At 43.5% G+C, this 10,000-nt stretch overlaps 1 protein-coding gene across 1 annotated transcript in view; it reads left to right on the forward strand.

Annotated features, from left to right (window-relative positions):
• The window catches only part of c1ql1l2 (complement component 1, q subcomponent-like 1-like 2), an 18,228-nt gene that overhangs the window by 7,568 nt on the left and 660 nt on the right, over positions 1-10,000 (forward strand). The window lies entirely within an intron of this gene.

Below are 10,000 nucleotides of genomic sequence, written 5' to 3' on the forward strand. Positions count from 1 at the left end.
ATGAGTCGTATTTCATAACTATAGGATGGTGTTGAGTAGAGTAGGGATGTTTCCCATAAGAAAGCAGCAGTGAGGATTACTGTTAGTCTCAGAAAGATGCTACTCTATTACTGAGGGAGGACTGAACGGGAATCTGACTCCTCACCCCTGACTCCCTGCGGAATGGTCAGCAGTAAAAATAAGTAAAGAAAACGTGTCCCTTTTAAGAAGCTTACACGAGGAATGGCGCCGAAAGCCCGGGAAACGAAACGAAAGTGTTTTGAAAAGTTTTCACTCGTTTAACTGACACCTGAGATGTGGAATTAGATGTCAATATCTCTCCCGCGCGCTCTCTCTCCGGATGAGTAGAAACAATCTACCACTCTCTCTTTCAGCTCCAACTCACTCTCTCCTCTCTAATCAGCCGTGGAGGCAGCAGGGCGGGACCTTTGCCCCTGATCTGTTGTTTAATTGGACATTGGATTTGTCACTTGGCAGAGTGGAACATTAGAACCAGTCTAATTGGGTGCTGTCGGGTTATTAGCGGTGGATTTGCCCACGCTGTAAGGAAATGCCACACATGTCAGAGATGTTGAAATGACACAGGGGCGTTGGAAGAGGCTGCAGAAATGTCTAATTTATTTGTGACAGTGGGTTCATTTGTGCATTAAAAACCATAAGCCCGTCGGGCTTCCCATAACTCCAGCTTGTCTGCGTTAGTGCTCCAGTGTGTATCAGTCAAATGTGACCTCGAGAGTGATTGGTGTGTGTGCGTGTGTGTGTGTGTGTGTGTGTGTGCGTGTGTGTGGGTATGTGTGTTAAAATAGGCCTGTGTTACTGCCTTAGCCATAGGACTTACTCATGAGCAGTCGCGGTCATTGTAATGAGGAAATACACACACACACACACAGACACACACACACAGACACACACACATACATACACAGGGACACATACACATACACACACGCACGTTCATACACAGGGACATGTTCTCACACACACACACACACACACACACACACACACACACACACACTGAGAGCGCCCTTCACTGTTACCCATGCTGTTATGTACACACACATATAAACACGGTTTTGTTTGCATCATATCACAATTACACTCTTAAATGCGCACACACGAATCCTGACAGATCCGTACACACTCTCACCCAGCCCACTCAGGAGGATTAGAACTCGCCCCTTGGGTACAGTGTGCAAACATCTGAAATGCATTCTTAATGACTCTTCCCATTTCTATCCACTTCACTGCTTTAAATCCTTCTTTTTCTTCACTTTCACAGCGGGAAAGCCCGTTCATTTGCCTGAAAATGACAGAATTACTCATTCGTCCGTTTGTGTGTGTGTGTGTGTGTGAAAGAGATAGGGTATGAGTGTGTTAAATCACCACATTCACCTCTAGCACATAAACAACGGGTACAGTAAGATGGCAAATGTTCACCGCAGAGCCAGATGATAAATAGACCCATTCATGAAAAATGTATGCTGCAGCAGAAACTCCTCTTCTCTCTCATCCCTCTCTCCCTACACTCATCCTTCTCTCTCGCTCCATACATCCCCCAAAAGACTAGAATTACCACACCGGTCTCATTACAGAGCCGGGATTGGCTGCGTTCTTCCCGCTTCTGACTCTCCCTGCGAAGTATTATAACACATTACAATGCATCATCTTAACTCCGGCGTCCTTGTCTTTATAGACAATACTGCCCGCGCGGAATTATAGCGGTGTCTATTTAAAACTTCCCCGAGATTTATAGTTTGTTGTGCGGTAATTGTTCACACAAATTGGTAGTAAACTTCATTGCGGTTTGGATAGAGACTCTGCGGACATGAAAAAAAAAAAGGGACGAAGGATCGCTAACGCGGAGGTCGCAGGCTGGCGAAAGCTGCTTGGTGGTGAAAGAAATGATGAAAGAAATTAAAAGAAATACTCGGGTGCGTGGTTTACCTCCCAAATACGGTGGTTCTCTATCAATCTTTACTTAAGAAAGGAAGTGATATTACACTGGATGTGTGTGTGTGTGCGCGTGCGCGCGCGTGTGTGTGTGTGTGTGTTGTCGAAACACCTGAACTAAATTTGCAAGTCTTCTAAGACTTTCCTTCTGCTTGAAATTGTCCACCAATCGTTTAAGCTTGGTTCATCTTTTTTTAACTTAGCAACTGTAGTTAACCTAGTAAAACTAAAGCTTTTGTTTCAATAAATTAAACCTCTCTACAAAAAAAAAAAAAATTAAACAAGGATATTTGAGGTTCGTTCCTATTGATTTACTGTGAGAAACCCACATTGAAGATAGAGGCAAATATCCAAGTTGATTCGATGCAAACTTTTCATTGAAGCTTAAAGTTTAGCAAAACTAATCGAAATTACAGTGAAGTAGTCAAAAAGCCGTCTCCTCGTTGTTTTTTTAAAACGTAATTTCCATGAATTTAAATATTCATGAGTGAGTGGGAGTCGGGGTCACGGGGAGGTCATAGAATCACTGTGGTATTCATGTCTTGGCAAAAAAAAAAAAAAAAAACCTCTGGTGTGTCTGAACTCACAGCTCTGTCTTTGTACTAATGGGCAGGAGGTATGGATCGTAAAAGAAACACGCTTCCGCAGAGTCCGCCGTCCAGCGCAGCGTGTCGCGCTGGACCAGTGGCTGTCTTTAAAATGTTTAAAAATCTACCTGCTTTGTGATTGCATGTCTCAGCAGACGAGCCGTCAAAAAGTATTTTCAAGATCATCTTTGCGTTTACCAAAAATGATCATCTTCATGTTTAGCAAAAAAGTAGAATTTCTGGTCAAGCGCCAAGACATTCTTCGTATAGTTTGTCAACAGGGATGTCCAAAATATTCCCACAGAGTAAATGCATGGTACAGACAAGTATTCCTTTACACAGATATTGTGCAGTAACATCCTCCTAAAAATGCTTTGATTTGACTCCTGTACCAGGTATTCAGTGTTAAGTATCTGACAGAAAATGTGTTTGAATCTCCCTTCAGAATGCAAGTCAAGATTTTTAACTGTTATTTCCAAATCAGCACTGGGTTAAGTGTTCTTTTTTCCATCTTGACAAAAGATGCAGAGAGAGGCTAAGAATAAGAGAGAGAGAGAGAGAGAGGGAGGGAGTGTGTGTGTGTGTGTGTGTGTGTGTGTGCGCGTGCACGCAAACAGCTGGTGAAATGAATGCTTTGAGCATTTTCTACCACCACTGCTGCGACAGATGGCAACAAGAGTGTGACACCTCTGTTTTAGTTCTGCATAACTTATCATGTTCCTAATCAGGTCTGTCTCTCTAATAAACCAGAGAGTTAAGACAACAAAAGGGAAAGAGTGACTACAAGGAGCCGTGCTGGAGAAAAGAAAAAAAAGAGACACTTCTCTGTTTCTCACATAACAGGAGCAAAGGAAAATTCTACAACAGCTGTGTTAATATCTGATGCTCTCTCTCTCTCTCTCTCTGTCTGCCGGTCTCTCTCTCCTCCTCCTCCTCTCTCTTTCTCTCTCTCTCTGTCTGTCTGTCTCTCTCTCTCTCTCTCTCTCTGGATTGGTGGAAGGTAGGAACATTCATCTAAGCCCCTATCTAAGATGCAGCTCACGGAACTCTGTTCAAATGCAATTAGGGCCAGACATACACTTCAATTTATCTAGCCCCCTCCAACACACACCGTCAAGCACCAGCAAGGGTTACAAAGAGCCAACAGGTGCTTCTCCATGAGAGAAAGACAGAGAGAGAGAGAGAGAGAGAGAGAGAGAGAGAGAGCGGTTTGAGTGGATATGTCCATCAGGATTAGACAGCATTTCATAGATTAAACGGTCCAAAACCCCATTCAGAAAAGGAATCAGCTGCCGAAAGAGAGATGTATTTACAGGCAGTCCGGCTTTTCCTCACAGTATCCAGTACCCGACCCCCCCCCCCCCCCCCCCCCCCCCCGTGACTGACAACAAAACAGTACTCCTCAGAGCCTGCTGTAATTAATTTCGACAATGATGGACGGTCGGATTGAAAACCGTGTAGTGATTTGAATCGACGACGTTCTTTTGACTCGTGCGGTTTTGTTTCGTTTCTCTGCTCTTCAGACGACTGTAGGAAATGATATCATCCAGATAAGATGTAGCATTTCAATGCGGCAATTGAATTATACACAACGGGAAAGAACAAGAGAGTAAATCACAGATGTAATATGTGTTTCCTTCTATGCGCAGGCACAGTTATCAATATCCATATATGTAATGTGTTAAGGGAGTGCGAGAGGTAGTTAGTTATTTTCAGATGTTGATTCAGATGTTAATTTTGATGTCGACCACAAATTCAGAGAAGTGGGGAAGACACTGGTTGATACCCTTTGGGATTTGATTGTTAAAAAAAAAGAAAGAAAGAAAGAAAGAAAGAAAGAAAAGGAAGAAAAAAAACACTAAACCCTGTCGTGACTGCTGGGAGAGAGAGCTGTCGCCCGAATCGTGGCCGACAGGAAGCCGTCGCGTGTCTGTCCCTGATGAGTTTGACTTTCGAGTGTTAAGTTTGTGTTAGTGCTCTCCGGCATTGGTTCGCTCTAACCCTTTACCCCCCCCCCCCCATCCTCACACACACACACACTCACACACACACACACACACACACACACAGACACACACACACCACCCCCTGCTCAACACATCTTTTTCTTTTGCCGTAATGAATTTGTAGAGGATTAATTCCACTTCTAGGCGAAGCTTCTTTAAAGATTACACGGGCCTTAATACCTACACTGTCATCTTAAAACAAATGGGTATGCGGAGATACATGTCGAATTTGGCTTTAAATTGCTCTCGGATATCTTAGCGTCAATCTGCATAACTTAACTGTTCTTAAAACCGTCAGACAATTTTGCAATTTCTTCCAAACGAAATTCCTGTTTCGTTTGCCGTCGTAATTTCAAAGGTCATGGCTGGACTTTTCTTCCCTGAATCTTAACGAGTGATTCTCAAACATACGTAGACATCCCAGGTTGCGAAGACAGGATCCGATTGCTTTTTAATTAGCTCTTAATGACTCCCAAACTTAGTCAACACTCTAGAAGTCCCAGAGTCTCTGAACAGGAGCTGATATTAATAAAAAAAAAAAGAAAAAAAAAAAAGAAAGTCACTAAGATTAAACAGGGTTTCATCAAAATCCTCTCCAACAAATCCCACACACTCTCCCTGCGGAGTGCTAGGTGCTAGCGCCCTAATAAGACAGCTGTGCTGTAGCTGTGTGTGTGTGTGTGTGTGTGTGTGTGTGTGTGTGTGTGTGTGTGCTTGCGTATGTGTATTTGTGTGTGTGTGTGTGTGTGTGTGTGCGTGTGCGCGTGCTACAGGATTATTTGATATTAATATGCACCGGACGCCTGTCACCATGGCATCTGAATCGCAGCCTTTGTTTGCACATCGATATTAGACTCGCCAGATTTAATCAGGAAGGTAAACAATGAAGAGAAAAAAAAAGAGAGATCAAGAATGAAAAAAAGAGGTGGAGTGAGGTGAAAGGGGTGGAGGGGGGGTGGATATCCACCAGGGTAAAGATTACTGTCTGTACGCAACGTTCGCTAGCTGTCAGAAGTTACATATGACAATTAGAGCGCGTCTGCGGCGCGGCTCATCCGCTACGCTAGCGCAGTTTAGTATAGGCTTTCACAATTACACTTAAAGTTATTCTGAAATACAGACGATATTTTGAACGTAAATATCTGTGTGGAGAGGTTTTCTGATGACGGCTTACTTTAAGTCATTTCTATAGTTTGCACTGAGTTTACATCGACTGTCCTAACATTTTTCTAGAATGTTCTTTGTTCTCACATAGCCTACCATGAAAAAAGCTTTTGGTGCACAAAATCCTACACATCTTAAGCTTGTACTACTCCAGATCTCTCTCTCTCTCTCTCTCTCTCTCTCTCTCTCTCTCTCTCTCTCTCTCTCTCTCTCTCTCTACATCATCTCTTTACTGCTCCATGTTCTTATCTCTACCATTCAGGCTCTGTAGGGTCAAAGTGAAATTTCAGTCAGTCTGTCTGGCTCCCGTGTCATTGACTAAATGTGGAGCGGTAGGTGGGGTACTGGGGGGGGGGGATTCCACGGTAAATTTAAGCAGCTCCCCCCTTATCTAAAGCAGGCATCAGCATATTATCAGGCCCCTTGAAATGAAGGTTTAAAAAAAAAAAAAAAAAAAAAGCCAATGTAATGGTTCATGCAAGACTTTGAGAATTAAAAGCATAAAAATGCCGCGTCAGATTTCCAGTTCTTCAGTTGACAATACTTTAATCTGCACTTTTTCTTTTTTTTTCTTTTTTTTTTTTTTAAACCATGTTTAAAAATCAGTTAAAAGTCACTGGGACCTTGAAGTGTGGTATTTTTGTGCAGTTGTGAAGCTTTTGCAATAAGTTCATACCCACCTGTCATTAACACATGAGTGTTAAAACCATTAACACTTCGCCCTACATAATGCAATCTGAAGAGTTGTACTGGTCTTTTATGAGAGGTTCGTCTGGAATTAACAGCATTCCGGAATGTTCTGGTACATTTCCAGTGCTCAACTGTCTCTGTGCAGGAGGAAGTTGGCTTTTTGCCCCGCCTTATAATGAAACATCACCAAAACATTAAGAAGAAAAAAAAAGAAGTCCTTCAAGAATATTAAGAGGAAAAATTTTAATAAGTACAACATTTTGAAACGGTGAGGGTGGAATTAAGAATAAGGACGAAAATGAAATGAAAAGTATTGGAACCATCTGGACTAATGACTGGAAGCCAGCAAAGGCGAGTTTAAAGAGTTTAAAGAAACATTTAATGGTTGTGAACTGGTCATTCTTCTGTGTGCGTCTCCTTTTTTTTTTTTTTTCCTCCCAACACACCTCGATCTCCACCCTGTTACCTGTGTAGTCAAAAGTCTCGGTCCACCCTGTTACCCATGTAGTCAAAAGTCTCGATCTCCACCCTGTTACCTGTGTAGTCAAAAGTCTCGATCTCCACCCTGTTACCTGTGTAGTCAAAAGTCTCGATCTCCACTCTGTTACCTGTGTAGTCAAAAGTCTCGATCTCCACCCTGTTACCTGTGTAGTCTTTTCTCATTTCTTTTCCACCTGTTAGTGGAGTTCTTTGCTTTTCTTTCACTGATGGAAAAGACTGGAGAAAGAAACCCCAAATAAAAGAGAAGATGCCAGACATTTACAGAGATATGTGGGTACAAGTAAGGTTGTTACAAAATACCGGGATGGGGGAGAAATGAGAGAGAAAGAGAGGGAGAGAGACAGAGTGGGAGAGAGGGAGAAAGGCGACAGAAGGGTCGGCATACTGCATTTGCAAGGTGAGTATTCCTCTCTCTCTCTCTCTAACCCCCCCCCCCCTCTCTCTCTCTTTTCGATTGATCAGGCTGTGGCAGGGCAGCTATTTTTCACTTCCCTTCACGGCCTTTTGCCAAAAACCCGTTCTGTTCTATTCTTTCACCTCTCTCTGTCCGTCATAATTAAACAACACACTACATCCTCAAGCACAATGGAGCTCTGATAGCAGCAGCGCAGCCAGTGCCACCCCCCCCCCCCCTAACTCAACCCCCACCCAAACCCCCCTCCCCCACCCCAAAAAACAGAGCTCTCCATCGTTTCTTGATCCATCAGACTCATGGAGTGGTATTGTTTTGTCTCTACTGATGGTCATCATCACAGCACAACGGATCCATCTCTCCCAAATCCCTGTGGTGTTGAGCTGAGATTGGTTATTTTGTAGGGATACAGAGAAGGTGGAGAATTTTTTTTTTTTTCTTGGACAATGTCACTCATGCGGCGTTGCTTGGACTCGAGTTCGGGCGCGCTATGGTAAACAACGTTGTCGGATCGATACGGAACGATTGTTGGCAAACGCAGCATCAGCACAAAGCGGAAGAGAGGAAAAAAGCAAAGGAATTACTCGATTTTAAACGACTGACAGCTTCATTTCTCCTCTTCTCATCCCCTTTTCTTCTCTTTTATCCCGTCACTCTCTGTCCATCATTTTTATCGATGTCGATTGCGGCTGAACTCGAAACAAAACCCGAAACCATCAGCCTGAGTATTTTTTTTTTTTTTAAATACATTGCTGTTGTGCTAATATAGCGCGCCTCTATTTGATTGAAAACACATTGCTACATGTTGGGAAATACGAATTTCAATTCATTAAGTTTCTCAAAGATTCATTTGTTGGGGCTGCGTAACCTTCATCGTGTTGTTTAGACATGGTTTGTATTGTACCGCTTTAACCAGTCAATAAAGCTTTAGACAGGATGCTTCACACTCAGCCTGTCCAGCATCGCCCAGGTTTTAGATCTTTCTCTAAAGTTCAGTTTGTCCAATTAAAGCGAGTTTTCTCAGAGTTTCTACATTATCGACAAATGTGCCTGAATAAAAATGGACAGTGTAAGCCCCCATATGGGACTGACCCCCCAGAGAAATGTCCGCATGCCCATCACACACACACACACACACAGACGTGCACACACACACACACACACACACACACACACACACACACACAGACGTGCACACACACACACACACACACACACACACACACACACACACAGACGTGCACACACGTCCATCGTTTGTGCTGCTTGGCTGAACGGCTGCTTCGATTAGCTTAGTTTATTTTTCCTCCTGACAGGCTGTTGGGTACACCTGACGGCCCAGCTCTTTACTTCATTCAAACACACGCCGTCAGCTCTCCTGGACAAAACTGTACAGATCTACCGCCATTTCCCCAGTAAAACGCAGACCGTCAGCCCCCGGAGGGGGGAGAGGTGGGGTGAGACGCGGGGCTTTCGATCGGGGTTTTTCGTACGGGCAGAATTTTCGCTTTGGGGGCGTTCGTGGTGTTGTCGCTCGCCTTTGAACTTGTTTCCCCCTTTTGTTTCTCTTCTTGTTTGCTTGTTTCGGTTTTTTATCTCTTTTCTTCTGATCTTTTGATCTTTCACTCTTCTTCATCACTCATTCTTCATCTGTGTGTGTGTGTGTGTGTGTGTGTGTGTTTTCCTGGCTGCTGCCCTGATGTGTTTTTGATACTGCTGCTGTGAGCAAGAACTGTTGAGGGGAGTCTGCAGTATGTGGGGTATTTGTAGACAGATACACACACACACACACACACACACACACACACACACGGACGTTGGTGTTGATTATTACAGCGTTTCAGTGGTGATTCTAACACTTCATCCCACGCTGTTCCCCCTTGAGTCTGAGATAGATGCTACAGACACTTCTCTTAATTAAACCGTTCAGAGGTCACTGAGAAAGCAGGACACACACACACGCACGCGCGCACACACAGACACAGACACACACACACACACACGGACACGGACACACAGAGAGCGAGAGACATTGCACACACATGCATTCTCACTCTCTGCATTCTCCATTTTGTCTGTCCAGGTGCTGACTTTTTAGCCAACTGATAAAACTGATTATAAATTATCAGTCGGAATTACAGTGGAATTATTATAATAATGTGCAGATGTGACAATACACTATTCCAGAAAGGAAATGATGATAATATCAGTACCAGAAGCTTCATATTAATCAGATTTTTCTCTTTCTTTTTCTTTTTTTTGGGGGGGGATGGGGTTGGTGTTAGAGGGATAAAGGTTGTCACTGTTGGCACCCACCTGTACATATTCATGTCATCTTCAACACAAACTTTCCGCCGGCGCACGGAGATTAACTCAATCCCTGGCAATTTGCCCCCCTTTAGCGTTCCGAAATGGAATGCTCAAACAAATCCCGTCATATTCAATCCGTTCACGCCTCAATTCTCAACATCTCATCTTTTTCATTTTAACATTGAAGCCAACCTTTGACTGATTCTGTGTGTGTGTGTGTGTGTGTGTGTGTACCTGTCCTTGGCTCATATAATTGTGTTTTTCCAGCTGACAGAAGCTCATTGTTAATTAAACGGCTTTGTCCTTAGAAGCAGGTGGTGTCTGGTGTCTCAGTGGTAAAGGCTGAAATGAACTTTTCTTTTTTTTCTTTCTTTCTT

The sequence above is a fragment of the Chanos chanos genome, chromosome 16 (genome assembly GCF_902362185.1).
Source record: "Chanos chanos chromosome 16, fChaCha1.1, whole genome shotgun sequence".
NCBI lineage: Eukaryota > Metazoa > Chordata > Actinopteri > Gonorynchiformes > Chanidae > Chanos > Chanos chanos.